At 41.7% G+C, this 26,389-nt stretch overlaps 1 protein-coding gene and 1 long non-coding RNA gene across 2 annotated transcripts in view; one reads left to right on the forward strand and one right to left on the reverse strand.

Moving 5' to 3' along the window:
* Nucleotides 1-822: 822 nt before the first annotated feature.
* On the reverse strand, nt 823-4,923 carry LOC118315917. Its single transcript, XR_007031036.1, has 3 exons — nt 4,622-4,923; nt 2,004-2,151; nt 823-1,807 (listed from the first exon to the last, which is right to left on the reverse strand). It is a non-coding gene; the product is annotated as an uncharacterized LOC118315917 (long non-coding RNA).
* Nucleotides 4,924-9,324: 4,401 nt separating this feature from the next.
* tp53i11b (tumor protein p53 inducible protein 11b) overlaps nt 9,325-26,389 on the forward strand; it is a 30,830-nt gene continuing 13,765 nt past the window's right edge. The window contains exons 1-2 of the mRNA XM_035642867.2: nt 9,325-9,465; nt 13,192-13,315. The gene's annotated coding sequence lies outside the window, so the exon portion shown is untranslated. The remainder of the gene's footprint in view (nt 9,466-13,191; nt 13,316-26,389) is intronic.

The raw sequence follows: 26,389 nt of genomic DNA on the forward strand, positions 1-26,389 counted from the left end.
CCTTTTGTTCATGTCCTCATTCTACTTGAGCATCACTAGAAATCACCTTGATGAACCTCAACAGAGGATTTATAAACCCCAACTATTGTAGCAAACGTTTGCCAGTGATGTTCCTGTATGGCAGTCATTTTAGTTTTGAAATCCAAGCGTTTTCCTTTCAGCTCACTTTGTGATGTGATAAGTGTGTGTGGGCGGTGTTTCCTGCAATGGTTCATCAAAAAATACGTCTAGTATCTTAATGCATTAGGCGGAATAATTCATGTGAAAAGAATGTACTTCACACTGCACTTATCAAACAAAACACTCATCTTCCCTAAATGGCAAAGCGGGGCTGTGATGGAGAAGACTTTTATCTTGTAAAAATCTTATCTTATATCTTCCAGTGCAGGCGCTCACAATGTGACGCGTACTGTGAAATCCTGATGTCTGCTCAGCCCCAAAAATAAAACAGAAACTTGATCTTAAAAAAGAAGCAAGCATGAGTTAGAGAAACAAGACCTTCACATTCACTATGGATGGAGGATAGAGATGAGAAAGACTCCAACGTGACTTGTCATCAAGACGAGGAGCGCTAAGCACACGGGAGCCTGCAGATGAGGCTGATGGAGCACTCTGTCATTTCACAACATACTGGTCCGACAACAGAGATAATTTTTTCAAACATGAGAATGCTGTTTGCAATTTTACTGCATTTTTCCAGGAAAATGTTGACACGGAGAATCAGCTGAAGTCTCACTGCCAGTTTGCCAGTGGATTAACCTTTGACTTTAATCTAGCATTATGTTCCTGTGAATTATCTTAACTTGAAAAAAAAAACCGGGAAAGGTTCACCTCAGTGAAGGGTTTGCACAAGCCGAGAGCTATTTCCAAACACCAGTTTGACCCAGTGCTGTGGCATTGGTGACAGAAATCTCCTGGACTAACTGCAGCGGCGCTCCGAAAGAGCTGATCCCACTGACTTTGCACAATGCTTTGAGCGTGCACCGACGGAGGACACAACCCCAATCTATAGATACAGGACTGGAGGGAGCAGAGTGAAGTGCACGAGGAGTCGATTGGTCCTTCTGCGTCCCCCGGAGAGCTGTCATATTTTCACCGGGCAGAGCGGAGGCTTAAAGAGTGTCGGCCGAGCTGTCACTTCACCTGCTGGTGGACCGACAAGAAAGAACGAGGACTCTCAGTTCTCTCTCACCTCTCGCCAATGCAACGACCGGGCTTTCAGCGGGGTACGGGACAAATCAATATGTGCCTTCGTGGCGAACGTCTTTGACGAGCTCTCAGCTTGATATCAGGTTACTAAGTAAACCTGATGCAGACTAAAATAGTTTTTCTGCTTTGATTTAAACGGTGTTTGAGTTGAGCACAAACCTCTACTCGAGTCATCTTTAATCCTTTTTTTATTTCCAGGACAGAGTCCAAAAATATTGCCGTGCAGGCCCACCACTGTCATTGTGTCACACTGGAGGAGCTCAGTTATGTTTGTGACGCAAAGAAAACATCCTCTGTCATTTCTTTTTAATGCTGCGCCGGCGGGTTGTGGCGTGTTTGTTGAGGTGTGAACTCTGACAAAGAAAAACCCGTTCACCCACTCAGACAGCCTCAGCTTCAATCTCTCAGCTTGCCAGAGATTTGGTCCGAGAACTTCAAATCCCCCTCCTTTATCATTGACAGGGTGCTGGACTCTTCACTGTTTTTCACATTCTGCTGCACACACGCGTCTCCCTGTGGGCCACAGCTCAAGCTGCTTCTCAACGGATGACTCGTATTGTAGGATTTAACCTGGTCCCAAAGGTGTTCTCCCAGATTTCTAGAAAAAGTTGGTGCAAATAGTAAATATCACAATATATTGTTGTAAACACGAAAATATGTTTGTGATACTTATAGAACTAAATTGCAATAATTACAGCTCCTTTCCGCATATATTTCTCATCATCACTTTTGCGTACTGGCAGTCCATCCTTTATCACAGAATTGTGTGTGGTTAAGCATGTTGGCGTGCTTACCTTTGGTTACTGGCACCACAGAATGGGAATCTTGCAGCAACTGACCAAACGATGGCATTTCACGGAATGTTAAGGACTCGTCAAAGTTATTGCAATCTATCACGAAGACATGCGTGTCACCACAGGTGTCGACCCCAGGAGGGCTCTTCTGGAAAAAGTCAGGAGATCACCAAAGTCAGTAGGATCCATCCTCTAGAAAATTTTGTAGGAAAAATGAATGGAAATTCTACTACCTGGTGGCACTACAGGAAAATTATGGGGTTGACCAAAATTGCTGGGATTTAAAGGGGCCATATTGTGCTCCAGGCACCTTTTCAGCCTGCCTCCAAGTATATTTGGTTATCTGGGGTGTCTGCCAGCCCACGGAGAATGAAAAGAAAACAATGAGTCCTTGATTCGTGGTTTGGGTTGATCGTGCAGACGGTCTGTAAACGAGCCGTTCACAGCCCGGGCGTCAAGTGACGTAAGTTGACTCCTGCGGCTCGCGGCTGCCGGATTGCTGCCGGCGGACCTCGCGGCTGCCGGCTTGTGGCTGCCGGCTTGCGCGGCAGACCCGGGGAGGAGCGAGGAGGAGCGAGGCGGAACACGAAGGGAGGGGGGCGAGGAGTGAGCAGGAAAGCGCAGGAATCGACCTTAGTCTCACAGGGCTGTTTGTACAGAAAGAGGAGGGTGCTGTGTGGCTTGATCCTTGAGGTGTTTTGACATGGAATGGCAAAGACATGTAGTGCACACACCTGAAAACCAATGTAACTTGTGTAAAAGGGGGCATAATATGAGCCCTTTAACCTCTGGTGACCGTGCATGTGCAAAATGTCATGAGAATCCATTGGATAGAAAAATATCAACTTCTGTGTGGGAGCGAAGGGAAAGGATATTCGTCTGGGTACGTCAAACTTTAACGGCAATTTGTCTTAAAATTGTTGAGATCTTTTAGTCTGGACCAAAGTGGTGGATCAACTCACAATGCCATCTCCACAGCTATATTGCTAGCAAACCTACATTTTGGTCTTCTCTGTTTTGTCTCAGCTACTTAATAAAACTGAACTTTTGATGCTGCAATGAATAAATACGGATAATATACTCATTTTATATCAATTTAAGATAAAAAAAAAGGTCTTGTGAGTTATTGTAGAATCACCATATGACCATATGATATCATGACTGTTGTGGGCAAATGCAGTTGTGCCAAAGTCAGGATATTTCCTGCAACTACACATGACAAATTTCTCACGAAATACTGCAGTGGCAAAACAAACGTGTATTTAAACCGCGTTGCGTTTCTGTGAACGCCGCAGTGTGTTCCTCTGTGCGTGCTCATGGCTGAAGGCCAGAAAATGAGGCCATGTCAGCTATGAAATTATTCATCTCGTACACTAAGCAGTTTTCTTCCTTAATGATGAAATATCATGCAAATAGGGTAGGCGGACGTTTGCAGGAAGTCAGATATTAACTCTAGAGGCTGAAGTGTGCAGTGGCGATCCTGAGGGAAATGCCGCACAGGCCTGGATATAAACGCCAAGCAAACGTGGGTGTTACACGAGTGGTTCTGATCGATTGAGGTTCAATGCCATGTTGTGTTTTAGGTGTGCAGTCTTATGCATGCAGTCAGCTGATGGTACGGTTAACAGCTCTTTAACTCTCAAATGAGAATTGATTAGAATTTATGTTTTTCATAGCATCTCTTCCAGCTGTTGACACCTTATAGTAAAGGTTCCATTTCTCTATATGTTTATTTATTTTTTAATTATTTCTTCTATATATACCCCTGGGACATCATTCAGCTTGTGAATCATTTATGTGACTTTCAGACGTCGTGTAAGATCAGATTTGGTTCCTGTTGGGTCGACTACTCAGCGTCTGTTGATCGGAGCTCGGAGGTAAAAGCTTTTTTTCCCCCTCAAATCTGAATTAAGCTTATGTTTGGGTTAATAATTTTCACCTGCTTGGAACAAATAAGAGCCAGGTTCTCAAAATAGCTCTTGGCTGAGGCAAAGAGGAAATTTAATTATACTTGAAAGAAAGGACACTATTGTTTCCATAAGAAGAGAAGCGTAGGTCTTAAATATTTAGTTGGATCCCACGTGGCAGCACAATGTGCCAAAGCCTCAGAGTGCTCCTTCATATCAAAAGACTATTTCCATTTGCTTAATCTTTTTAAATGAACCCGATTAGGCAATCTATATGCAGTGTTGTAGGACGCAGATTTCCATTTCAAGTGCATTTATAACAGACGACACCTTGATTCCAAAAAAACACAAAAACGTTGCTCTCCTCCAGTGGAAAGGTGATTCAATTTGTTCCCTGATTATTATTGGATTAGTGGGTTCTCCAATTCTTACAATGATTAATCTCAAAGTAAAGGATGAGCCAAGGAAATGATTAACTGACTGTGGCTTTGGCCAATCGGTCTGCATGCAGACAGAGCGGAGGGGATGAGAGGGACTGTATCTGGAGTCTACTAATACTTGACCTTTGCCTCCTGTCCTTTGAGCAACTGTTGGGCTTAAGCTGGGCCTCATGGGAGATTCTGAAAAAAAACCCAGCCAAACGAGGGGAACGGCTGAGGACGAACGGCTCAGGAAAACAGAAAGGTCTGTCCACTTGGTATTACCTCTCACCTTCCCATTTTACAACCTCTGCTTCGACATACTGTATCCCTTCACATGGCAGGATTGGCTGTGGACAGCAATGCTGATGATTCTTCCTCCTTTCCAGGAAGCTGTCGTCCACATCAATTTCCCTCAGTCTCTCCCCCCGCTGTGATGACTGGTTTCAGTTTCCTCAGCCTGCTGGCAACAAGCTTGAATAATCCATTCCTTTAAATGAAACAAATATCACAATCCTGCTCTTGAGCAGCATATCCTGCAGTCCCGAGGCCAGGGAGGATTAAGGGCATAAGACAATTTTTTTTCCGAGCTCTCGATGCATTTTTAAAGCCACACGATTACCATGTGTGAGAGATAAGTCATGCTTCAAAAACATCCTGGGATCCTGGGTCGTGAAGTGAGAGGAAGCACAGCAGGGGAATTTAAGACAAATGCCTGGAAGGCAGTCTGACATGATGAGCTGAAGAGGTAGGATGTCTGTAAGTGAGCTGATAACATGACCACTTTACGGAGCTGATGACCTGATAGTACTCCTAATCTGTGCCGTATCCTGTATTTACCTTGTTGTCGAGGATTTGTTTTCTTTTGGTGAGGTGCACCAAGACAAAAATCATTCGGATCCCAGGGGTCAGCCTTTGTGGTTGGAGAGGAATTAGGTGATGATTGGTGGCAGTAGAGGAGCGTTGTCTGTTTGACAGATTCCAGTTGTGGGTGAAGGCAAAGAACACATGCCTCCCACATAGCAGCCCCATTCTTAGAGCCTGTATCTTCTGGTTCATTGCTCACATCGCACACCGCACATGTGCATGTTCCGATAGCTGCAGGCCAGAAAAAAAAAAAGAAGGAATAAACAGAAGGAAAGTGAAATGATTCCCATGTCAACCCTCATGTCTTTCCACCCAAACCATTACTCCTCCCTCCTCACGTGCACACACGTCACTGCATTATCCACAGCAGCGTATCCGACCTCCTTCCCTCCCTCCCTATCTCTTACAAAGTACCCCCGCCCTTCCATCCGGCACCATCCACACATGCAACATCGTCCCACCACCATCACCTGTTCCTCTGAAATATCACTGTTTCCCTTGAATGTCCAATATCCGATCAACCCCTGAGGTGTGGATGTCACTCAGGTGGGCAGAAATGTCACTGAAACCGGATTACAGGCTGTTCTCCAATATCCTCCGGTTGGTTATCTCCTCCACTAGGGATTATTAACTGTCAGGAACACTAATCTGTTGTGTAAATATACTTTACACTTGAAATTATCACTGATCGTGAACTCACTTGTTTCCTTGGCAATGCTTTTTTTGTCTGAAGATTCAAGAATGATTACATCTACATCACTGTTCACTGGTTGAATCTGTGGAGTCAGTTTTGTCTCAGTGAATCAGGTCTTTCAGAGATTCTTTCTGCGGGAGTTTTGTTTTACTACTCACATCCTTTTTGGTTAGACTGTCCACATTATGGCTTTCAGTGTGGCATCGGAATATCATTGTCTTTTTCTTGAACTAACCTGTATGTGCAATAGCCAACTCATATTGTGTAAAATAAACTAAATTACATATTTACATAAATATTTACAATATTTTCTTTTGGTCAATGTATTCTGTAAAAATTTTTTAGAAAAAATTCTGTAGAAAAATGTTGAAATGCTTTTAGTTTCTAATGCTGTCGTAGCAACCAGCCATCATTTTCACAGGCTTTCAAACCTGCACTGGTGACATTTTGAATGAAGCAACAGTCCCAATAATTACACAACACCTCAGTGTCACCTCAGTGAACCCCCTCATTGCAGTTTTACTCAGTCTTCACTCAAACCTGAGCAAAGAGCCTTGTGAATCGCATTATTGGATTAATGCAAATCAGAAGTGGGATGCTGCACCTTGTATGTGTGTGTGTGTGTGTGTGTGTCTGGGGGGGGGGGGGGGGGGGGGGGGGGGGGGGGGGGGTTCATATAGGATAACGTGGAAGGGCAGAAATCAGAATAAGAATTATATATTAAATAATTTTGATAAATTCTGTAATTTTATTTTTGCTGTATGTTAAATTTGTAGCACTGCAGGTAGAAGTGATTTGTTTCACTTCTACCTGCATTTTGAATGTACACCAACCTGTATCCAGAGGAATGTGCTCAAGCTATTCACTGTGAGCTACTCCATCATGTTTCCAACCTCTGTGTGCTGTTCCCCTCCCACACCTTTCTTTCTGCCTCTGCCAACATTTCCTCAGAGCTCCCTCCTCCAACACTAATACAGCACCTCTGTTCAAAGGTGGGTTGTTTTATTAGCACCTTCATGAACATGCTTGATGCTGTCGCAAAGGCAATTAAAGACGAACAACGCTGTTGTTTTCTACTCTGAGGGATAAATATGGAAAAAGAAGGCAGTTGAACTGTAACTGTAACAGCAAATTACCCAACATGATTGACGTATGCAGTGAATCATCCTTGACAGAATCATATTTTTAAAAAAAAACAATTTTCAAACCCTGTGATAAATTCTTAGATCTAACGCTCATTTTCTAACAATAGAATATGCATTTTTCGTTGATAACATACGTTGATCACTGTGTCAATTTTGTACATCTTTACAAAAATACCTCCTGTTAATTCTCTTCACCTTTCAAATTAAAGTCATCATGTGTTTCAGCTTTCTTGTATTTTTTTAATAAGAATTACAGATGGTGAATGAATCTTTAAATTAATTTATGAATGTGTCCATACATAAAGACTTCTTTTAACGCATTTGCATGTTGCACTTTGAGTTTGCGAGCGCAACTTGTCAGGTGATAACTGTCACATTACAGAAATGATACAGATAGGAAGCTGTGTCCCTCCACAGTGTGTGGTGGAGACAAAGACAACTTCAGAAATACGTCATTGATCCCATGCCATGATGCCTATGACGATATTACAGTAGAAAGTGAGGTAGATAAATGATTTGACTTATTTGTGGTTATAAAGTAGATTATCTGTTTGTCAATGCATCAGCAGCTAATCATCTTCGCAAAGGAGGTTATGTTTTCACCATTTGTTTGTTGGTTTATTTGTTATTTGTTATTTGTTATTATGTAAAAAGTACAAATGGGGATGGATCCAAGATTTTTTTTTGTTAAACTGCCTTTTACTATATTTTCTGACAAAAGCAATTACTTTGGTTAACCGACAACCCTTTTTCTTTCAATATTTTCCATCATAAGAACCAGACAATCGTGTGCAGGATTGTTTGGCCTTGGCAGCGGTATGAACCCCGGCCATTGGCTCCACCGAATGCGGTTTGGTCACATGATGATCAATCTATCTATCCATCTATCCATCCATCCATCTATCTATCTATCTATCTATCCATCTATCTATCCATCTATCTATCTATCCATCTATCTATCTATCTATCTATCTATCTATCTTTCCATCTATCTATCTATCTATCTATCTATCTATCTTTCCATCTATCTATCCATCTATCTATCTATCTATCTATCCATCCATCTATCTATCTATCCATCTATCTATCTATCTATCTATCTATCTATCTATCTTTCCATCTATCTATCCATCTATCTATCTATCTATCTATCTATCTATCCATCTATCTATCTATCTATCTATCTATCCATCCATCTATCTATCTATCCATCCATCTATCTATCTATCTATCTATCTATCTATCCATCTATCTATCCATCTATCTATCTATCCATCTATCTATCTATCTATCTTTCCATCTATCTATCTATCTATCTATCTATCCATCCATCTATCTATCTATGTTTACCTCTGTCTCTGCGGGCCTCGAACAAATTGCGTGAGAAATTCTGAGAAAAGAAAAAGTCTGTTAAATACTCAGGAGAACATTCACTCATGGCCAATTGTCAACAATTCACAGACCTTTGCAAAAGACACAAGAGGCTGTGATTGTACAACACAATTCAGCAGCGATATCAAAAACAAGACAAAGAACAACATTTAAAAAAAAAAAATACTCGACAACAATATATGCATAACTTGACAGTTATGCTGTGTGAAGTACGGAGCCCCTAAGGGGACATGATGCAGAATATATATATATATATATATATATATATATATATATATATATATATATATATATATATATATATATATATTTTTTATTTTTACTTCTTGTGCGCAGCAGAAACTATCGTAAGTAGAGCCGCGATGTCCTTGTAATGAAGTCCAAGATTAAACTATAACACAACTACTTCGTGTACAGTCATTTCCTCACAGAAACCTAGCGGTCCGAAGTGCCCTGGGTGGTCTCCCGTGCGCACGGGATAGTTTCTGGTGTTTTGTTGTCTTCCCTCAGTAGGCTGCCCCGCGCACCACCAGCAGCAGCATGTGTGGATAAACCCGACCTGACAGCGCTCCCGATACTCCTGTTTCCATCTGTACCAGGGGGCTTCAAGCGACAAGATCACGAACCACCGACTTTGTTCTTAAACAACGACGTGTTGTAGTTCAGGCGCTTGTCGTGTCAGGTGACTGCGCAGTGCTCGTCTGCGCATTACGGTAGAGGACAATCACACGTGCGCGAGCGCCGGTCATTACGGTACTCGGCAAACTCTCTCTCTCTCTGTGTGTGTGTGTGTGTGTGTGTGCGCGTGCGCGCGCGCGGCGGCTCGGGGGCTCGTTCGTGGTGAAAGCTCGCAGCGCTGGATGACACACCGCCCCCCCCCCCCCCCCTCCTCCCCCTCCTCCCTCCTCCTCCTCCTGCCGCCGCCGCCGCCCGCGCGCTCCGCCAGACCACAGCCAGCGGTCCACTCGCCGAGGCGAACTCCGGACACCGACCCGCTCCTTCCTCCTTCCTCCTCCTCCTCCTCCTCCTCCTCCTCCCGTGAGTTACTGTCTGCCGCCGCGGTCTCTTCCCACCGACCGCTGTTGGACTTCGAGCCGTGTTGTCTTGTTGTGGGGCTCGTCTAGAAACCGCGCGCTAGATTACGAGCCGCCGTTTCGCGCCGCATGTTCCGGAGCGCTCGTCGACTGTGTCCTCAAAAGAACAGTTAGTGTTTCTGTCGAAGTTGTTCCGTCGTTGTTCTCTCATCGTGGGGAACGTCGGAGAAGCCGGAGAAGTTTAGCGAGTTAACTGAACCGTCAAAGGAATATATGTGTATATATTTAAAAATATGACGAAAGTATGTATGAAAGAAGGCTCTTGATTGGGTGAACTCCCTTCATTTATTGTAATTTCATAGCTGGTAAGTGAATTAACGGCTGAGCGACTTCACCCCACCCACCAACGATCACTGTGAAGTTATTTATCGTGTTTCAACGACCAAAAACATCCCACTGCTGTTTAGACTTTATTGATATCTTGATATCTTATAATTGTTTGTATTTATTTAAATAATAACCCATTTAATATGTATGTATATATATGTGTGTAAATGTATATGTATGTTTTTTTTGTTTTGGGATAACTTATTAAAATGTTGTGGCTGAAAGTATTCCACTGTTTGAGCCTGATCTAACTTCTGGCTAAGAGCATTAGGAGGTGGAATAGCCGATAGCGGGGCACATGCCGCCACCAAGGCCAAACAAGCAAAGTCTGTGCAGCTCTTTGCAACACAAAGGAAGGCATAAGGATCATCGATCACCCCAACCGAATTGTACAATCTCTTCGATTTGTCAACACCATAAGTGTTATATGTCTGATTTCTTATGTCTTGTTGACCTTTGTAATTATGCCTGCTGCTATTTGCATAATCCTGCTTACAAAGAATCAAACAGACCGACACAGGTGACAACGTAAACCCTCCTTGGCAGGGGCGATGAAGACTTCTTCGTTGTCGAACCTTAATTAAGATTTTCCTTTTAGAGCCAAATAAGCCCCTGCAGCTTTTTTAAAATTATTTTTTTTCATATGTATAAAATGGCCACGAAAACCAAGGCCTTCACCAAAAAGTGCAGCGCGCACTAAATACACAGGGCTGTAAAAACATGGAGCTGGACACATTTGGGTGATGTCTACTTCAATGGTTCATCGTTATAAGAAGATGATAATGGCAGATCCTCTAGCTGTGCTTTGTTTGGGTAAACTTGCCATTTCCCAGACTGACTGACTGACAGCAGCAGCCATTTCATTTCATCAGCCACATTAGTAAGAAGTTTCACCGGGTTTTTTGCCTCAAGGCTTTTTTCCCATTAACTTTTTGATGCATTTTATCCCCCTTCCCATTCCTCATAGTCTGTTTCAAATTAACTGAACAACACATGCATGTCCAGAACTGTGACTAGTGAAACAAATGGCTCATATTTTCTATGTATGGCTGTCAAACTGACTGCAGCGGTTAGTGAGGTGTGTTGGTGGAGTAACTTAAATCACTCGGCGTGAGAGTCGGCCTAACACCTTACAGTTAAGGTTTGTGCTGCTTGACATGTCGAGACTCGTCCCAAGTGCCGCTCAGCAACACTGCAGCACTGTCAGAATGAGCTCACATGTTGTCGGGGTTGTGTCCTGAGCTGCACCTGACCGTGGACCTGTCAGATCTCAGGCCCATTTCCTGTGAGGAGGTCTGAGGTGGACGCTTAACTTATTGTGCGAACGCCAGCCGCTAAATTTGTTTTGTGTGGAAGAGGAGATGGTGGTATTTTCCCCCCTCAAATCGACAACACTGCTCACTGCATGAACTTGCCCATGTTTGTAAAGGTACGTGCATTTCAACACACAACAAAGACTCAAGCCAAGGTGCTGGCTTGAGTCAAGCGGAAGGCAGCAACATGAGGGAAGAGACATGGTGGCTATTGCATTCCCTAATACCTCTCAATAACAAAATGCCACGGGGAGACAAGTGTGGCAGTTGTTCTCTAATCACCTTATGATCAGGTGTCAATACATCATCCAGGCTCTGTGGGTGGCTTGGGGTTTGTAAGCTGCTCAGGAATTGGGAAAGATGAAAATAGGGCTTCTGCTCTGTTCTCAGCACCCGATGGTGACTTAAAAATTCAGCTTTTGGAAATTAATAAACCTGACGTGGCGTCAGCAGCAGTAGATGTCTGAGGATGATAGTGGCTGCGCTGATCCTTTTCATCTCTGTCCTCTTCATCCAAAGCAAGCCTCATCAAAGCATGGGATACTTTCACTGTTAACAGAGTCGCACTCTACTGTCTGAATGGTCTGTTAAATGGGTCAGATCTGCCCCGATGACCTTTCTTTCTTCTCCTTTTTTTTTTTACATGAATTCTTGTGACTGCAGGACATTGTCACCCCTGCCAACACTCAAAGACTCCTGGATTTTGGTGCAACAGCTTGCAGCTAATGGCCCCTCGTGCTGGACAACAGCACGGCCCTCTGTGTCACATGGAGATGGGTGTTACTGGTGGAAGCGGTGCAGTGTTTACTACCAAACGGAGTTGGAAAAAATTGAAACAACATTCGACACAGTTCGCGGGCACTCCACCAGACCAGATAGAGACCTGGAGATCCTAATGTGATCCTTGGAGACTTAAGCAGTAGCACATGTAGATTTTTTTGTTTGTGTGTGTGTGTGTGTGTCTCTGTGTGGTTTTTGTGAAGAGGCACTGAAGCATGGAGTAGCACTGGGTGCAGCCCTGGGCAGTCCCACTGGTCCGTCACTCTCCTGGCAGGCTACATGCTGGGTAGCCCAGGCAGATGGTGACCGCCTTTTTTTTGTTTTTGTTTTGTTTTAACCCCTCAGTGATTAGTCAACGCTTAATATGTGTCCACAACACAGTCCACCAATGAAACAACGAACTGTAAGCATTATCATTTGAAGTATAAGTTATTTCTAGTTGTACATTTGCAGGTCACTCTACTGTGAGGGTAGTATGTGCTCTGCCCGATGCACTTGTCCCTGACAGATCAGACTCAGTTACACAAAGTGTGGCTGTTGAAGATCTTTATTTCTATATGACGATAAGATAATGGATTATGTTGTGCATTTTTCCACAAGAGTAGCACTCACTGTGTGTCTCCTCTTCTTGTATCGTTCTGTTTATTGTTGCTTTAGATCTAAAATATGTATTATTTTAGCTAAGCATATTTGGAGCTATATTTAGTTTCATCTTTCAGCACTTGCCGACCTCTGGTCCGCAATATTGTTCTGCCAACGAGGATGGCCTTCTTCCTGGCGTCTTCCCTTTTAATTTCCTTCTGTCTGCTGTGACAGTGGGGTAGCCATAGGCCTTAATAATGACTCTACGACACATGTGCTTGTGTTTCTTTCCAGTGGACAAGATTAGAGAAGCTCTCACCATATGCTGCTTTTCAGACCTTGCCGTTTTATAGCATGTGGAAGGCTGCCCAACTCATTGATTATTCCCGGGGAAGGCAAAAAAGCAATTCCATTGTTGAGTGGTGGGAAAACATGGTGGACAGTTTCCGTGTATATTTGCCAAGTCGTTTCACTCAGGCAGGTCCAGCTGTCACCATAAACTGCAACATCTAATTTTGGATTCATTATCTTTGATAGGCCCTTTCTTATTGTAATGTTTTACAACATGTGGTGTTGTCTTTAGTTTGATTTGCCTGCATTGTTAATGCTTTTCAGATTAAGAGTTGGTGTTTTTAATTTTAGAATATGCTATTCTTTTCACTTCACAGGTTAACCTTGAAGGGACTACTTCACTGGGCATTTGGAGAGGAAAAAAAAGGATAGTGGAAGCAGGAGCATCATCTTCCTTATTTGAGGTTGAGAACATTGTGTGGACTCCACCTACCCAAATCAGTAAGTAAAAGTTATATTTTTGTTTCACTTCACTGACGAATATGGTTTGGTAATTGTTAAGTGCTGAGGTAAAAGGTCTGCAGTCACTCGAGGTGAGGGATACGCCAGGCTGTGCGGGTCAGCTGTTCAGCGAGCTCTGCTGTGGAGTCTGACTGTGTGGAGTCAGTATGTATTCCTTCTCACAGTGGAGCATTGTGATTGTTTGGGCCGCTGCTGTGAATGCATGCATGGGACCTTTTTATGGTTTCACATTTCCCCTTTGCCATTCGGACAAACTGGCCTTTCATTTCTCCTCAGCAGCACTCGGACATCACATCGAACATTCTCAACACTCGCATTATATGTCTGCTTAGCAGACCCCATCGGTAATCTTTCACTGGAAGCAGATCTTACAAAATGATGTAAGAGATGGACATTTCTAAGATGCTGATTGTTAAAAATGTTGTTATCAGTGATTACTTGTAGACTTTGGAGCTCAGCAGCTCTTCACTTTGGATCCCACTGCACTGACAACTGTTGCTAGTTTAGTGCGTTATGGATCATTCATCTAGAAGTTGCTTTATTAAAGTAGTTTCTGTATGACTGGAATAGAAAACCTCTGATTGAAAAAAGTAGAAAAAGCTCCCCATCAAAGCGATCGGTACATTTGGAGCTTGTGTGTATTTGTGTGTGAGCGAGAGCTGGAGATATTTCATCAGGACCGTATAGGAAAAACAATGCAACCATTCCCCTGTGCTATGAGACAAATACTTACATTATGAAATATTTACTTGAATAGTGAGGCAGTCCAAAACTCTTCATGCTCATATTTTTTTGTCATGTGGACGGTGCTTTGCTTTCTTTTATACGGACGCAAGCAGGACATTTTCATGAAGGCAGGACACACACACAAACATGGAGGAGAATGAATATGATACAGAACCAGGTAATTCAGAACAGAAGAAGGACTCTGACCAGTCAAGACAAAAATAGGAGCTTTTACTTAAGAGAAGGGGCCACTTCTGTGAGGACAGAGTTTAGGTATGAGGTGTCTGACAAACACCAGATACTGTAGTTTGAAAACTATGCTGCAGACTTGACGCAACAGACTAAAAACAGCACTCACCTCTTTTACCTGTCAAACAATATAAAGAGTCTCGGGATGAGAGCCACAAATGTACAGTTGAGTGAGTACAAATACAGACGCTGCGAGAGGCTTACGCCTGCAGCAGACCATATGGTAAAAAATCAGGAAGATGGAAGGAGGATACATCTGCAAAAAGATATGGCCCCAAATCACATGGTCGAAATGAAGTAGGAGTAACCATGTGTACCATTAACTGGATATGGATTTTTAAAGGGAGCTCAGAACTTGACTTTACATTAAACATACCACAATGTTGATATGCTGTGTTGGGAAACAGAAAAAATAATCTTCATCTTTTCAGAAGTGGACCTGTTGCTGGTCAGTAAATTTTCTCTCCCTTGGCCATTGGGCCATTAGTTATATTGTGCAATTTTTAACAAGCATTACAATTTGGAAATCTGAAATTATATCTTGTTTAAAGTCTGTGTATCCCTCACAGGGAGTTTTTTTTTAACTCCACCACATTTGAAAAGCTTTGGAAGAAATTAAGACACAGACAGCATTGAGACTGTGTGTTGTTCTCTATGTAAACAACAGAATCCAGACCCACCTCCTGGTGTATAACCTTTCACACCCGCCATGCTGTGAAGAGTGACATGCTGGTGGCAGCAATACTAAATGTCACCCCCATTACTCTACATGTTCTCTGTACAAACACAACCACTCGCGGGCATTGGAATTCACATACTTGCACAGTTTGAAGCATTTTGGTTTTTGAAGTTTTCTGAACACTAAACATACGCTTTCAAAGGGAGTAGTAAATAAGTAGTAGTAGTAGTAATAAATCAAATATTACTAGTATTTTTTTCTTAAGCATGTTCCTGTGTCGGGTATGAAGCAACAGATGCATATATAGACAGAATCAAAAAATCTGATTCTGTGGGAAACACTGTGACGGTTATCTCTCATCTGTAGGTGTGTCTGTGGGTCAGATCCGCTAACACTTTAACTTGGCAGGAAAATTAGCTTCCCTGCCCCAGGATGTTGCTTATTTTTGTACCTTTTTAAAACATAGAAGAAATCGAATAGCAGCTTTTGAAAGAGAAGCTCTCTAGCACTTCAACAAAACAAGGTTTCCCAAAGCCTTTTATAATTGCCTAAAATGCAGTAACACTGCTAATGTTAGAAATTTTTATGAAATATGGAAATATTAAGCTTCACACAGCAAAGGCCAGTGAGATTGTTTAAATTGTCATCGAGTAACTAAAGGTAGGCCATCAATTAATTAAGACGTGCAGTACATAATTACTTACTAGTTTGTCCACCAGAGCATCAGGTATTGTTTTGTTGTTTTGCAAAATGTCCAGATGAGCATGTTTCCAGGTCACAATAAAAAAAAGATAGATTAATCTATATTAAATAATTGTTAGTTCCAACCTTGATTAAAACCAAATAAACTGAAATAAATTAAATTAAATTAAATTAAATTGTTTTATATTCAATTAGGGGACTGTTTTGTTTAACCGTGGAAAAATAATTATTGGCAAATAGAATTAATTTGATTTTGTCAAAATTTGCCATATTGTTGTGAATATATTTTTGAGAAAACATTTATACCATTACAGTAATTCTCACAAGTATATTGGCCAGCCTTGATGTTGTCTTTGTATCTAGTGCTGGATGTTTGCTGGTCCTGATAAGATTTCTAACATGGGAGATGAGTAACCTCTTGCTGTTGAAAAGTGTATTAAATTCATCTGACTCTTGCTGAGGGAATAAAGTGAAGTTAATAGGGCCAGGAGACATTTCCTAATTAGATATCTAGCTCATCGTGCTTGAACATCAGCCGTCCTGTGCACACAATGAGTTGCTGCTTGCTAAGGTTGGTTCCCTCATTTGTTTCTGTGTAAACTCAGCTGAGCCCTCATGGCATTTTGTGGCGCTCGGTACAAACCTCATTAGCAAGCTGTGTGGGCGTACTCACATTCACCGAAAGGCAGCCGTGGTACATCTGAAGATGAGTTAACCATATAGACTGTGAAAAAACTGGCAGTTATGATCAAGATAAAGGGAACCTTGAGCGTTTCCTGGTCTGATATGGCTTGAATCTGTTTAGGACACACGCACACGCCTACGTAGACTATATGTATGTATTTAACAATAAGAGCTGTTCAGGGGGAATAAAAATTCTGCTGCAGGCTTTGGTACAGATAAAACCTGGACCAAAGCCTGCAGCAGAATTTTGCCTTTACAGTTGCCTTTACAAACAAATACTTTAATTACTACTCTCTGCCTGCTTGTAAAGTGGCCTGTGTCTGCTGCTTGACCTGTAGGCCAAGTTACATTTCCTGAACAAGGACATAACAATTCCAAGTACAGATATGCTTCGTCAAAGAAAATTACTGAAATTATGTTGTCAGCTGATTATTTTTTTTATAACTCATCAACAAAATAACACTACATAACTGCTGTTATCCCAGAAATTAAAACTAATTAGTGCTGAATGACATGCAATTAGAGGTACTTAACATGTTTAAAGTCTATTTTATATTTTACTGCAGACAGTTGTGGTCTTGGTGAGGTTATTACATAAAACATTTCTAACCCTCCACAGTTTGCACTGTCTGCGGCCTGGGAGAGTGATGAACACACCAATTAGATTCCGAACAGTAACAGGACTGCTATGTGCCTGTGTTTGGTATGGTTTGCAGCTGTCCGTATTGCACTGTCTGGAAGGTGCTCTGCTTACTGATCGAGGGCATTGATTCTTTCACTGGATCAGAGCAGGCTAACAGAATGATTAGATATTTTAGACAGAGTACCTTTTGAAACATGGGTTGAAAACAGTGAGAATGCATTTAAACCTTGACCCACGCCACTCATATCATTTGAATGCAAGCTTACACACTCTGTATAATGTGTGTAATTAATTGACTAGTTACATACTTTGTTGGGTTGTGTTCAGGCTCATTTTCGCACATCAGCACCCATGTTCATCAAAATAAGAAAACAGCCAAACTGTAAAATACTAGTTAGCAATGTTTGGATGCTACAATTATAAACTCAAAGTGTCTGTTCCTCTGCAGCAGCAGAGTGGAGTCACATCACAGAGCAGTGGACCATGTGACAAGAGGAGAGTTTTCTGACAATGCAGGTGGAAGTGCCTATATTGATTATTGCATTGCACACTGGGAAAAGAGCACTGCACACAGCTCTACAATGAAGCAACTTCAAAACCTGAGCACCAACCATATTGTGTCTACAGTATTGACAGTTGAAAAGAATAATATATGAAATCATTTCAGATTCTTAATAGGTAATCAGACAGAAAACTACATGTGTTAAAACAACGCAAACATGTCTGTAGGTGGTGGGGGGCGTTTTGTATCTGTGCCATGAAGAAATAGGATTTAGGAAGGCCAGTTTGAGTAGTAGATTGATATGTTTGAAAGCCTCTCAGACAATAAAATATGCTTTCACAAATGACATTTGGGACGAAATAATGAAATTATTGTCAGGGTTGCTGCTCCATCTTTAAAGCCATTAAAGCAGAGCACAAACAGTACCATATCTTAGATGATTACTTGACCCTGCTTTAGTCATTACTAGCTTTGTTGCTTGTAAAGAGAAAGCACATCCATGGTAACTGCTGTCCTGTTTTTTTATTTATTTATATTTTCTTCTTTGCTCTTGCAGCGTGAGAAGCTGGATATCTTTCACACAATTTGCCAAAGAAAATGCAAAATGGAAGTTGTTGTTCATGTTCCTCTAGTGTGCTTCTGGTCTAATACTGAGAAGCTCACCTGCACCTGCACATACTAATGTTGATGTTAGTGGAATCCTCTCGTTGGCTCATTTGAACTTAATAGGCAATAGAAGTGTGTTTATTGCGAAGTGTGAACCAACCCTACGTGTGTGTGCATCCATTTCCACCATCATGGCCGCAATGGTGAGCAAAGGATTATATGACGGCTCTTTAACACATGTATACTTGAACACCTTTACCTTACAATTATTTCCACATGAAAAAATCCTTAGTGACGCAGATTGATCCCTTAAATTAGTTCTCTTCATCACTCAGCAGGGCTGCCTAGCAACCAGGTAGCACTCCAGCAAACCTCGAGCGTGGAGTGTCCGAGTCGAAGGCTTGAACTTGTCATATTGTGGCACCGCATGGATCAATCCTCTGTGCAAGTAAAGTTGTTTTATTTATTATGAAGCTGACACTTACTGATTTGTGCTGGAGACAGTACAGCTACAATCAGCGGCAGATGTCCCTGGTAGCATATACAGCAGTACTTTCACATGTTCAGTTAGATATGACTTCAGTGAGAGGTGGTATTTCCATTCTATTGCTGTTCACAGCCTTGTGGCTGTTTCAGATGCTTTAACACTTACTCACTGACATGGACAGGGAGTAAATGTCTTGGGTTTCCCTTGTAACACAGAAGCATGTCTACTGTACTTGTAGTAATAGCGCATGATCATACTCCCCGATTAGTTCTTCGGCATAATAGTCAACAAGATCAGAGAAGCAGAATTCAGCAAGAATGTAAACATGAAAATAAGAAAGTTGGCTCAGAGGTAAACAAGATTGAGTCATTTGTTCGGCAAAGGAAAATCAGCCTATCTTTACCCGTTTACATGTGACTCAGTCTAACTTAGCGGGTTTGTCATGGGAAGTGAGTCTTTCCTGTCGTGTGAGGTCAGTGCCAGCATGTTGCCAAAGACACAGAAAAGTGTATTTGAGGTAGTCACGTGAATTAAGTCAGACAAAAAAATTAGTTGATGAGAGCTCAGGTTGCAGTAACGTAGTTACTGAAAGGCTGTTACCTAAAGCGAAGAGAGCTGGGATTAGAGCTAAACCAGCTTGGACCTAAGGGGGCAAAGAGCCTATCCTCCACCTATCTAAATGCCTGCCAGGGTGAGTCACCAGTGTTGTATTAGATGATTGATTGGTTGGATTGATTACCCTGCACGCAGCAGGGCCAGTGTTCAAGCTGAGGTCTGCCTGCCTGCTGAGAACTGTTTGCTCGTTGCGTGAATGTCCAAAGTTAAATGTTATCTACCGAGTTTATGTCCAATTCTGTCGGCCTGCCAAGGATGGTACGAAATGTTTGGCAGGATTTCTCTCGATGCTGCCGATGGTCGCTCTGACTGTGACAGACAAGAGAGAGGGAGAAAGTGTGACAGAGGGGGAAAATGACATCATCACATCTATTGCATCAAGGTAAAATGATGGTGGACAGCGATGGTCAATCATTTGTGAAATGTAATTAATAGATTGAATCCATATATGGTGTAGTGATAAAAGTTTGTTGTGAAGTAGGCCTACTTCAGGAACCTGCCAACGGTGAGGGAACTTGTTTATTTATTTGCCAAAGTATAGTTCTTCTCGCATTTGGGGACTAATTTTGGACCCTTGTATGGGAGCATCAAATATATATCATACCCACAGGCCCAGATCTCAGGGTCAGAAAGTCAGTTTGTGAGCAGTTGTCCCTTTAGTTCCTTTGTTTCTCTTAATGGCCCCACAAAAGGTCAGGAAAAAAGTGTATTTTAATCCAAAGGCCACAGTGGGTTGTATGTCCCAGACTCAACCTGACAAATGGAATTTATAGTAGAATAAGACCTTGACATTATAATTGGTTATTAAACCAACATTTTGATCCTCTCTCTGAACTTGCAAGCCACAGGGAGCTACAAAAAACAAAATTATGTTGTCAAATGTGATACAGCTGAAATTGCCCATTTTTGATCTTTTTTCTTCTCTCTGCAGGAGAGAAACATTAAAAACAGAGCAGAGCTACCACCACTTATAAACTTGATGGCTTACCACTGCTGAGATTTAAAAATGTTGTTGCAATCTACTTATTATACAACGTTCATAATTCGCACAGCTCTTATCAAGATGCACTTGTAGATCCAACACAAACACATAACCATAATGATTATTATGCTTCCAAGCAAAATTAAAACTACTGGGTCTGTTGTTATGTTCATTTTAAGGTCATGCAAGTAATTAGTCTAATTGTTACCCACAAATGAAAACTACAGCATTCTAGCAATTTAACATTCGCTAAATGTAATTCACCTTAATACACAAAGTGCAGTAACACATTTCTGTACAACGCAGGACTGTAGTGAAGGGTCTGTGGTTACCTTTGAAATGTTTAAAAATCTCCCACAATATGCCAGCAGGCCTGAGGTGAAAATATTTGGGTGTGCAGACTTTTATCCACTAATAACCGTTTGTTGTGCGTCATTAAAGACTGCCTCATTAGATGGTTTAATTAGTCCAGGAGAACTGTAACCCTGGACAACAAGCATTTGGTATCTGGCATTTCTAGCTCTGGCTCCACTACACCACCAATGCCTTTATTTCTTCAGACATAACTCTGCATGCACTTGGTCTAATTCTGCAGTTTTCCGCAGTAAATCAAGCCATAAATATGACGGTCTTCAGTTTTTGTTGAAGTTTTTTAGCGGTGTTGATTCAACTACGTTTTTTCTAGAGGCTGGTGCTGTTGAATTGTATAGGGTTATTTTGGAAGGTGTTGCTGTTATTTTTCCCCCCAACTCCATTTATTATTATTCATTTAAACAATGAAGGCACCTTCCTGTGGTGCAACGATTGTTAAACTCAGACAGAAACTGCAATGCAAACGCTGGGGATAATGGAATCGATATCCCAAATGAACACTGCACCTAGTCGAGGTTTCATTACTTTACTAATTACACACAGGACTAATTTTTCCTTTCAGTATCAACACTACCACAAGTAAGTCACAAAATTATTATTAGATTTAAAGTTAGGCAAGTTGTATATTGCGTAAACATTAGACATGACATATTTTTTCATCGTCTTCCAACTGCATGTCATGTACTTTGTTGCCCATGAAGATGGGGTTGCAGTAGTTTTTGGTCTATCAAATAAAATAACTGTAAACACTATGTGTAGTTTAATAATTAAATTTTTGTATCTGTCTTCAGGTTAGCAGAATTTCAAAATCCTCTGTGAAACAGTCTTTTTAACCTTCCCTTCTACCTTCACTATGTAAACAGTAAAAATGATAATTATAAGTAGTAAATGTTACCGGTAGGCTGTTTCTCACAGAAGTGCAGCAGAGATTGCGCTTTTAAGATTTGTGCCATCTTTGTTGGTGTACGTTTGAAGGCAGGGCATCAGTCTCTTCAACTGTTCTCCATATGTGCTGGTTACCCGCTGAACTCCCAGCTGCTTGTGTGCGTTAAGGGTCAGCTCTGCTTTAGCTCAACACGTCTTTGCTGCTTCTGAGTTGGCTTCAAGGTGAGCCTACCGTGTCAAGACGACTCCAGTGATAGAAACCCCATACACCAAACTGGCATTTGCTTTTTACTGCTATTGCCCCCACCCCAGTCATGTGGCCCACATGAGCACTGTGTAACAGATCGTAAAAATAAACCATCTGTCTATCTCACACATCATTAAACATAAGTGCATTGTAGATGAGGAGTACCAAGCAGTGTCAAGTCGCAGTCACTCTCTGTGGTTTGCGTTTTGTTTGTTTTGTAGCAAGTACGGGCTCCGACAGAATGAGCCTGGTAGTGGAGATCTTTTCAGTAGGGGCTTTTTGTAGCCTTTATGTTACTTGGCTAGCAAGTTTCTAGGAACCCACATTAACATAAGGTTAACACAACAGTGCGCAAACCAGCATTGCAAAAATGGTGTGTTCCAGATGGTTATTTTTCCACCTTGTGTATAGGAGGCCCATCATCCTAAATGCAAGGAAGAGGGATGATGGGCTGCCTTCACTTGAATAAGAGACCCGCAGGGAGTAAACCGAGACGCAGCTGGAATGCTGTCCTGTGAACCCTGTCATTATCCACAATCCTTACAGTTGAGTGCATTGGATAGTGCTGGAAATAATTGTTCAGGGATCCACATTCTGACTCGATTTCTCTCAGCAATGGCTTTTGATGCCATTTGAATTGAAAAGGATTGCTATTGTAAAAATCCTGAGTAAGTTCTCTTTCGGTGTGTGGTTGCGCTCCAAAGGTCACCGCTCTAGCAACATGCTTAGGTAATCATGTATGTATGTCAGCCAACAGGAGGGTAAATTACCTTGGTATGGTGTGATGTAAAAATGTAATATTACGCAGGGAACTCCATATCCTTGGAATCATTAGGACGAGTTCATTCCGTGTTATCTGTCCCCAGATGATTTAACAGTACTGATTTATTTGACTCAATAATCTGAGCACAATAATCTATTGATAGTAACTAAGCAGCAGTTCGCTGCATGTACAGATCCTCTGTGTGTTGTATAGAATACAGTTTCCAGGGCATGTATTGGTGGCCTGTTCTAACTCAAGACAGGAATTCACTGTCTTCTCCATTGTCTGTTGTTTATTGCCAGCTGTCTCAAGCACTGCATTTTGTATTCATCAGTTCTCTCTGCCCTTTTACCACAAGTGAACCTCATTTGTAATTTCCACTGCATCAGAGCCAGCATTTCCCAGACAACGAGACAAATTACTTTGTTGACCTTAGGAAATCTGAGTTTCATCACCCTGGATAGCTGGATTCATCAACAGGATCAATCTCTCCACTTACACGACATGATATGCTGATCTGTGTCCACCAGTGCCCACCCTCAACTGAGCTGTACTGAAGTCACAGTCAACTGAATGTGTCAACTGTGTGATCTCGCGACCACAGGGAGAAGAATGACACTATTTAAGACTCCTCATGTTCATCTGTCATTAGGCTTTTGCTCCTGCATAACATTTGTTTCTGATCCTACAACAAGCACACAGGCTGACACAATAGATTGTACGGGTGTTCAAAATGATATGTACACAACTGCATAACTGCAACAAATACTTAAGGTTTTCATTTTTGTCCCAGCTTGGTTGAAGTTGTAATGATGTTGTCTGTTCCTACCATGTCATTTTAATTTACCGTTAATGCACCAGCATTCACAAAAATCCTTCCACAAGCTCCTCTTTTTGCCTTTTGTTTTTCCGGCAGTGGTTTTGTCCTATATTGATTTATACAACAATAACAAAACCATACAGTGCAAATGTAGGGGTGGGCTCAGATATACCCATGTAGTAAATTACTATAATGCAAACATAGAGTGCAATTGGACACAATCCCCCACCCCAAAAAGGTAGCAGTACCACAGATTTGTTTCACCATTCAAAATGCCACCCTCCACTAAACGAAGAATGCCTAATAGTCAGCATGTCCACATCTCCCAACAAGCAGTCTTTGTTGAGCTTGTTGCAGTACCCCAGATCCACGTTCCCAGGGGGGCACTCAGTCATGTTGGTCTGCATCAAGGGAACTCATGCCTTTGTCTTTTCCAGTGATCGGATGTGTTAACTCATAATTGCCATCCAGTAGATGTAAAGGTAATTCACTAGAAATGTGACTACTCTGATAAATGTTTGCGCTACAATGTTACTTAAGATATTAGTCTTTATCTTATGGAGACAATACAGACTCTCATTGCAATCCCACCAATATTTTTTGAGATTTTTTACTCTGAACCAAAGTTGTGAACTGACCAACAGACCACCATCGCAAAGAAGAAGAGGAAAAAGGTACCACATTTCCAATTGTCTTTTCAAACCTCATTGGCACAGGGGCTGGCATTAGATGGGCTCAGACTACAGGAATTCCAGAAATGCGGTCTGGAACCCTGGCCTGTACCGATGTTCAGCCATGATTAGCTGGTGGTGTGAGAGGTTTACAGAGCCATTCCTAAACCTCCCGAACTGCCCGCAGAATCATTACGTTCTGAGCAGAACCAATGAAAAGGAGGGTCGAGTGATTGACAAAGTTGCCAAGCTTACCTTGCTAGCAGCACTGTCAGCTGCTCAACATTATAGATCTTTTGGAATTGGGACCACAAAACAAGCTACAGTACGAGCATGGTGGGCAGCTGAGTTGTAGGAGGGGATTGTTTATATGTGGCAAGAACACAAGTGCCTGTACAACGTGTCTTCCAAGACCTGTTTATTCTGCTTTTGTTTTTTATCACTGCAAAGCTTTATTATGAATAGAGCAGGGTGTTTGCACCTTCTTCCTCATGATATCACATCAGAGAGGTGGTGCGTCACTCCCACTTGAGAGAAAATGTTGATAATATCCTTTAGTATGTGATGTTCCATTTTTCAAATATTGAAGCGTGCATTTTTGAGATTAGAGAGAAGAATGTCTGCTAAGAATCCCCTCTAGTGCTTCATACATTCCAATTTCAAAATTGGTCAGGGTTTAAAAAACTCCTGTAGTCTGAGGCCAGCTTTAGTCTGTAACACAATCAAGCACCTCTTTAGCACTATTAGGACATCTAGAATCCAATAAGGGTCAACGATGCGTGTTCTAATGCCACTAGAACATGGGAGACTGGATCCTCCAGTCCTAAGCTTAACATCATACTATGTTGAAGCTCCAATGTTCCTCAGGGTAATGAGAAATCTATACTGTACCATTAACACTAACCATGAGAGGTAATACATCTACTAAGGTCAGTAAATCATTTTACAGACCTTTCATTCAGGATTAACTGTCCACACTTGTTTCTGGAGTCTATTGAGTGGGGTTGGCGTTTTTTCCATTATCTATTCTTGGCAGTACATTGTCCTGCTAGAGATCCTTAACGTGATGGCAAGGGGATTTAGAAAATATTGGGCAACTGTGTCTCCTGTTATTTATGGAAAAGCGGAGGAGATGAACAGGCTGTGGAGTCTAGTGTCTTATGTTGAGTAACACATTTGTTCACAGTTGATCCCTTACCCCCACACACTGCTTTTGTTCGTATGAAAGAATGATTAGTTTTTTGTACAGAACATCTTTGTAGGGAGTTCTCACCTTTCTCACAATATCTGTCTCCTATGTTAAGCAGCTTTTCCTTTTCACAGCACATTTTCACGCGTGGAATGAACAAAGAGAGTGTGCTTTGTTATTATTATTACTGATACTTAACGGCAACTCAGCTTTTGGTTCATTCTTCCCTTCATGAACCAATATATGAGTATGTTTTCTGTGATATGATTAAGGGAGGTAGATGTGTTCATATACTGCAAAGACATGCCCTGTCAAAGAAAATGAAAAGCAACTTATCTCTTCAGACTGCGTCAACAGCAGGCTTTCCTGCAACCTGCAACCTTTTAAGCCTAAATTTGAGGAAACACTATATTGTCTTGTATTATGGCCAATCTTAGTTTCATTTCTTTCCAGAACAATAAAGAAATGCTTAGTGCTTAATTTCTTCAAGTGGTAAGGAAAATCCTTTTTAAGTTACAAGACCATTTCTGCTCTCAATGGGCAGAAATACCTCTTCAATTATCCATGTGCAGTAGGTAGAGTTTTTTTTCAGTTGAACTCTTAAGGCATTTAAAACTGTACAATAACATGATTTTACCAAACCACCCTTGTAGACAACTCCTAGTCCTTCTCTCCTCTATCTGGACAGCTTCTAAATTCAGTTTCATACTCTGCTATCACATCTGAATATCCTGGTGAGATTTTACTGAACATATTTGCTACACTGTCACATGTGGGACCAGCTGAAGTGCCTGACACCCCACAACACCGGCAAATCATTTAGGTGAGTTCAACGTTAGCTTAAACAATTTCATGGAGACATGAACTAAAATTTGCATATCTTTTTAGGACAACCTACTATGGTGAGCAGTTTCAAAACGGACTCTTGCCAAGACTCACAAAGCCTAGCATAGTCATAACTGCCATCTGACATCAGACATCTTACACCAAAGAGAAGCAGTTCCAGCCTGGTCCATGATGGGAAAAACGTTGCCCACCCCTGACATTGTCTTTTATTCTGAGAAGACGCCACCTATTAGGAAAACGTGTCTCTACTCCAGTTGACTGAATACAGATCAAAGTCTCTTCATTTATCCTAAAATGTCACCTAAACCAACAAAGGAGAACAACAGCATAGCACCAGTGACTCTCGGCAGACACCTCATTTTCAAAGATGGTTTCAATCATGAAA

The sequence above is a fragment of the Scophthalmus maximus genome, chromosome 7 (assembly GCF_022379125.1).
Source record: "Scophthalmus maximus strain ysfricsl-2021 chromosome 7, ASM2237912v1, whole genome shotgun sequence".
NCBI classification, from domain to species: Eukaryota; Metazoa; Chordata; class Actinopteri; order Pleuronectiformes; family Scophthalmidae; genus Scophthalmus; species Scophthalmus maximus.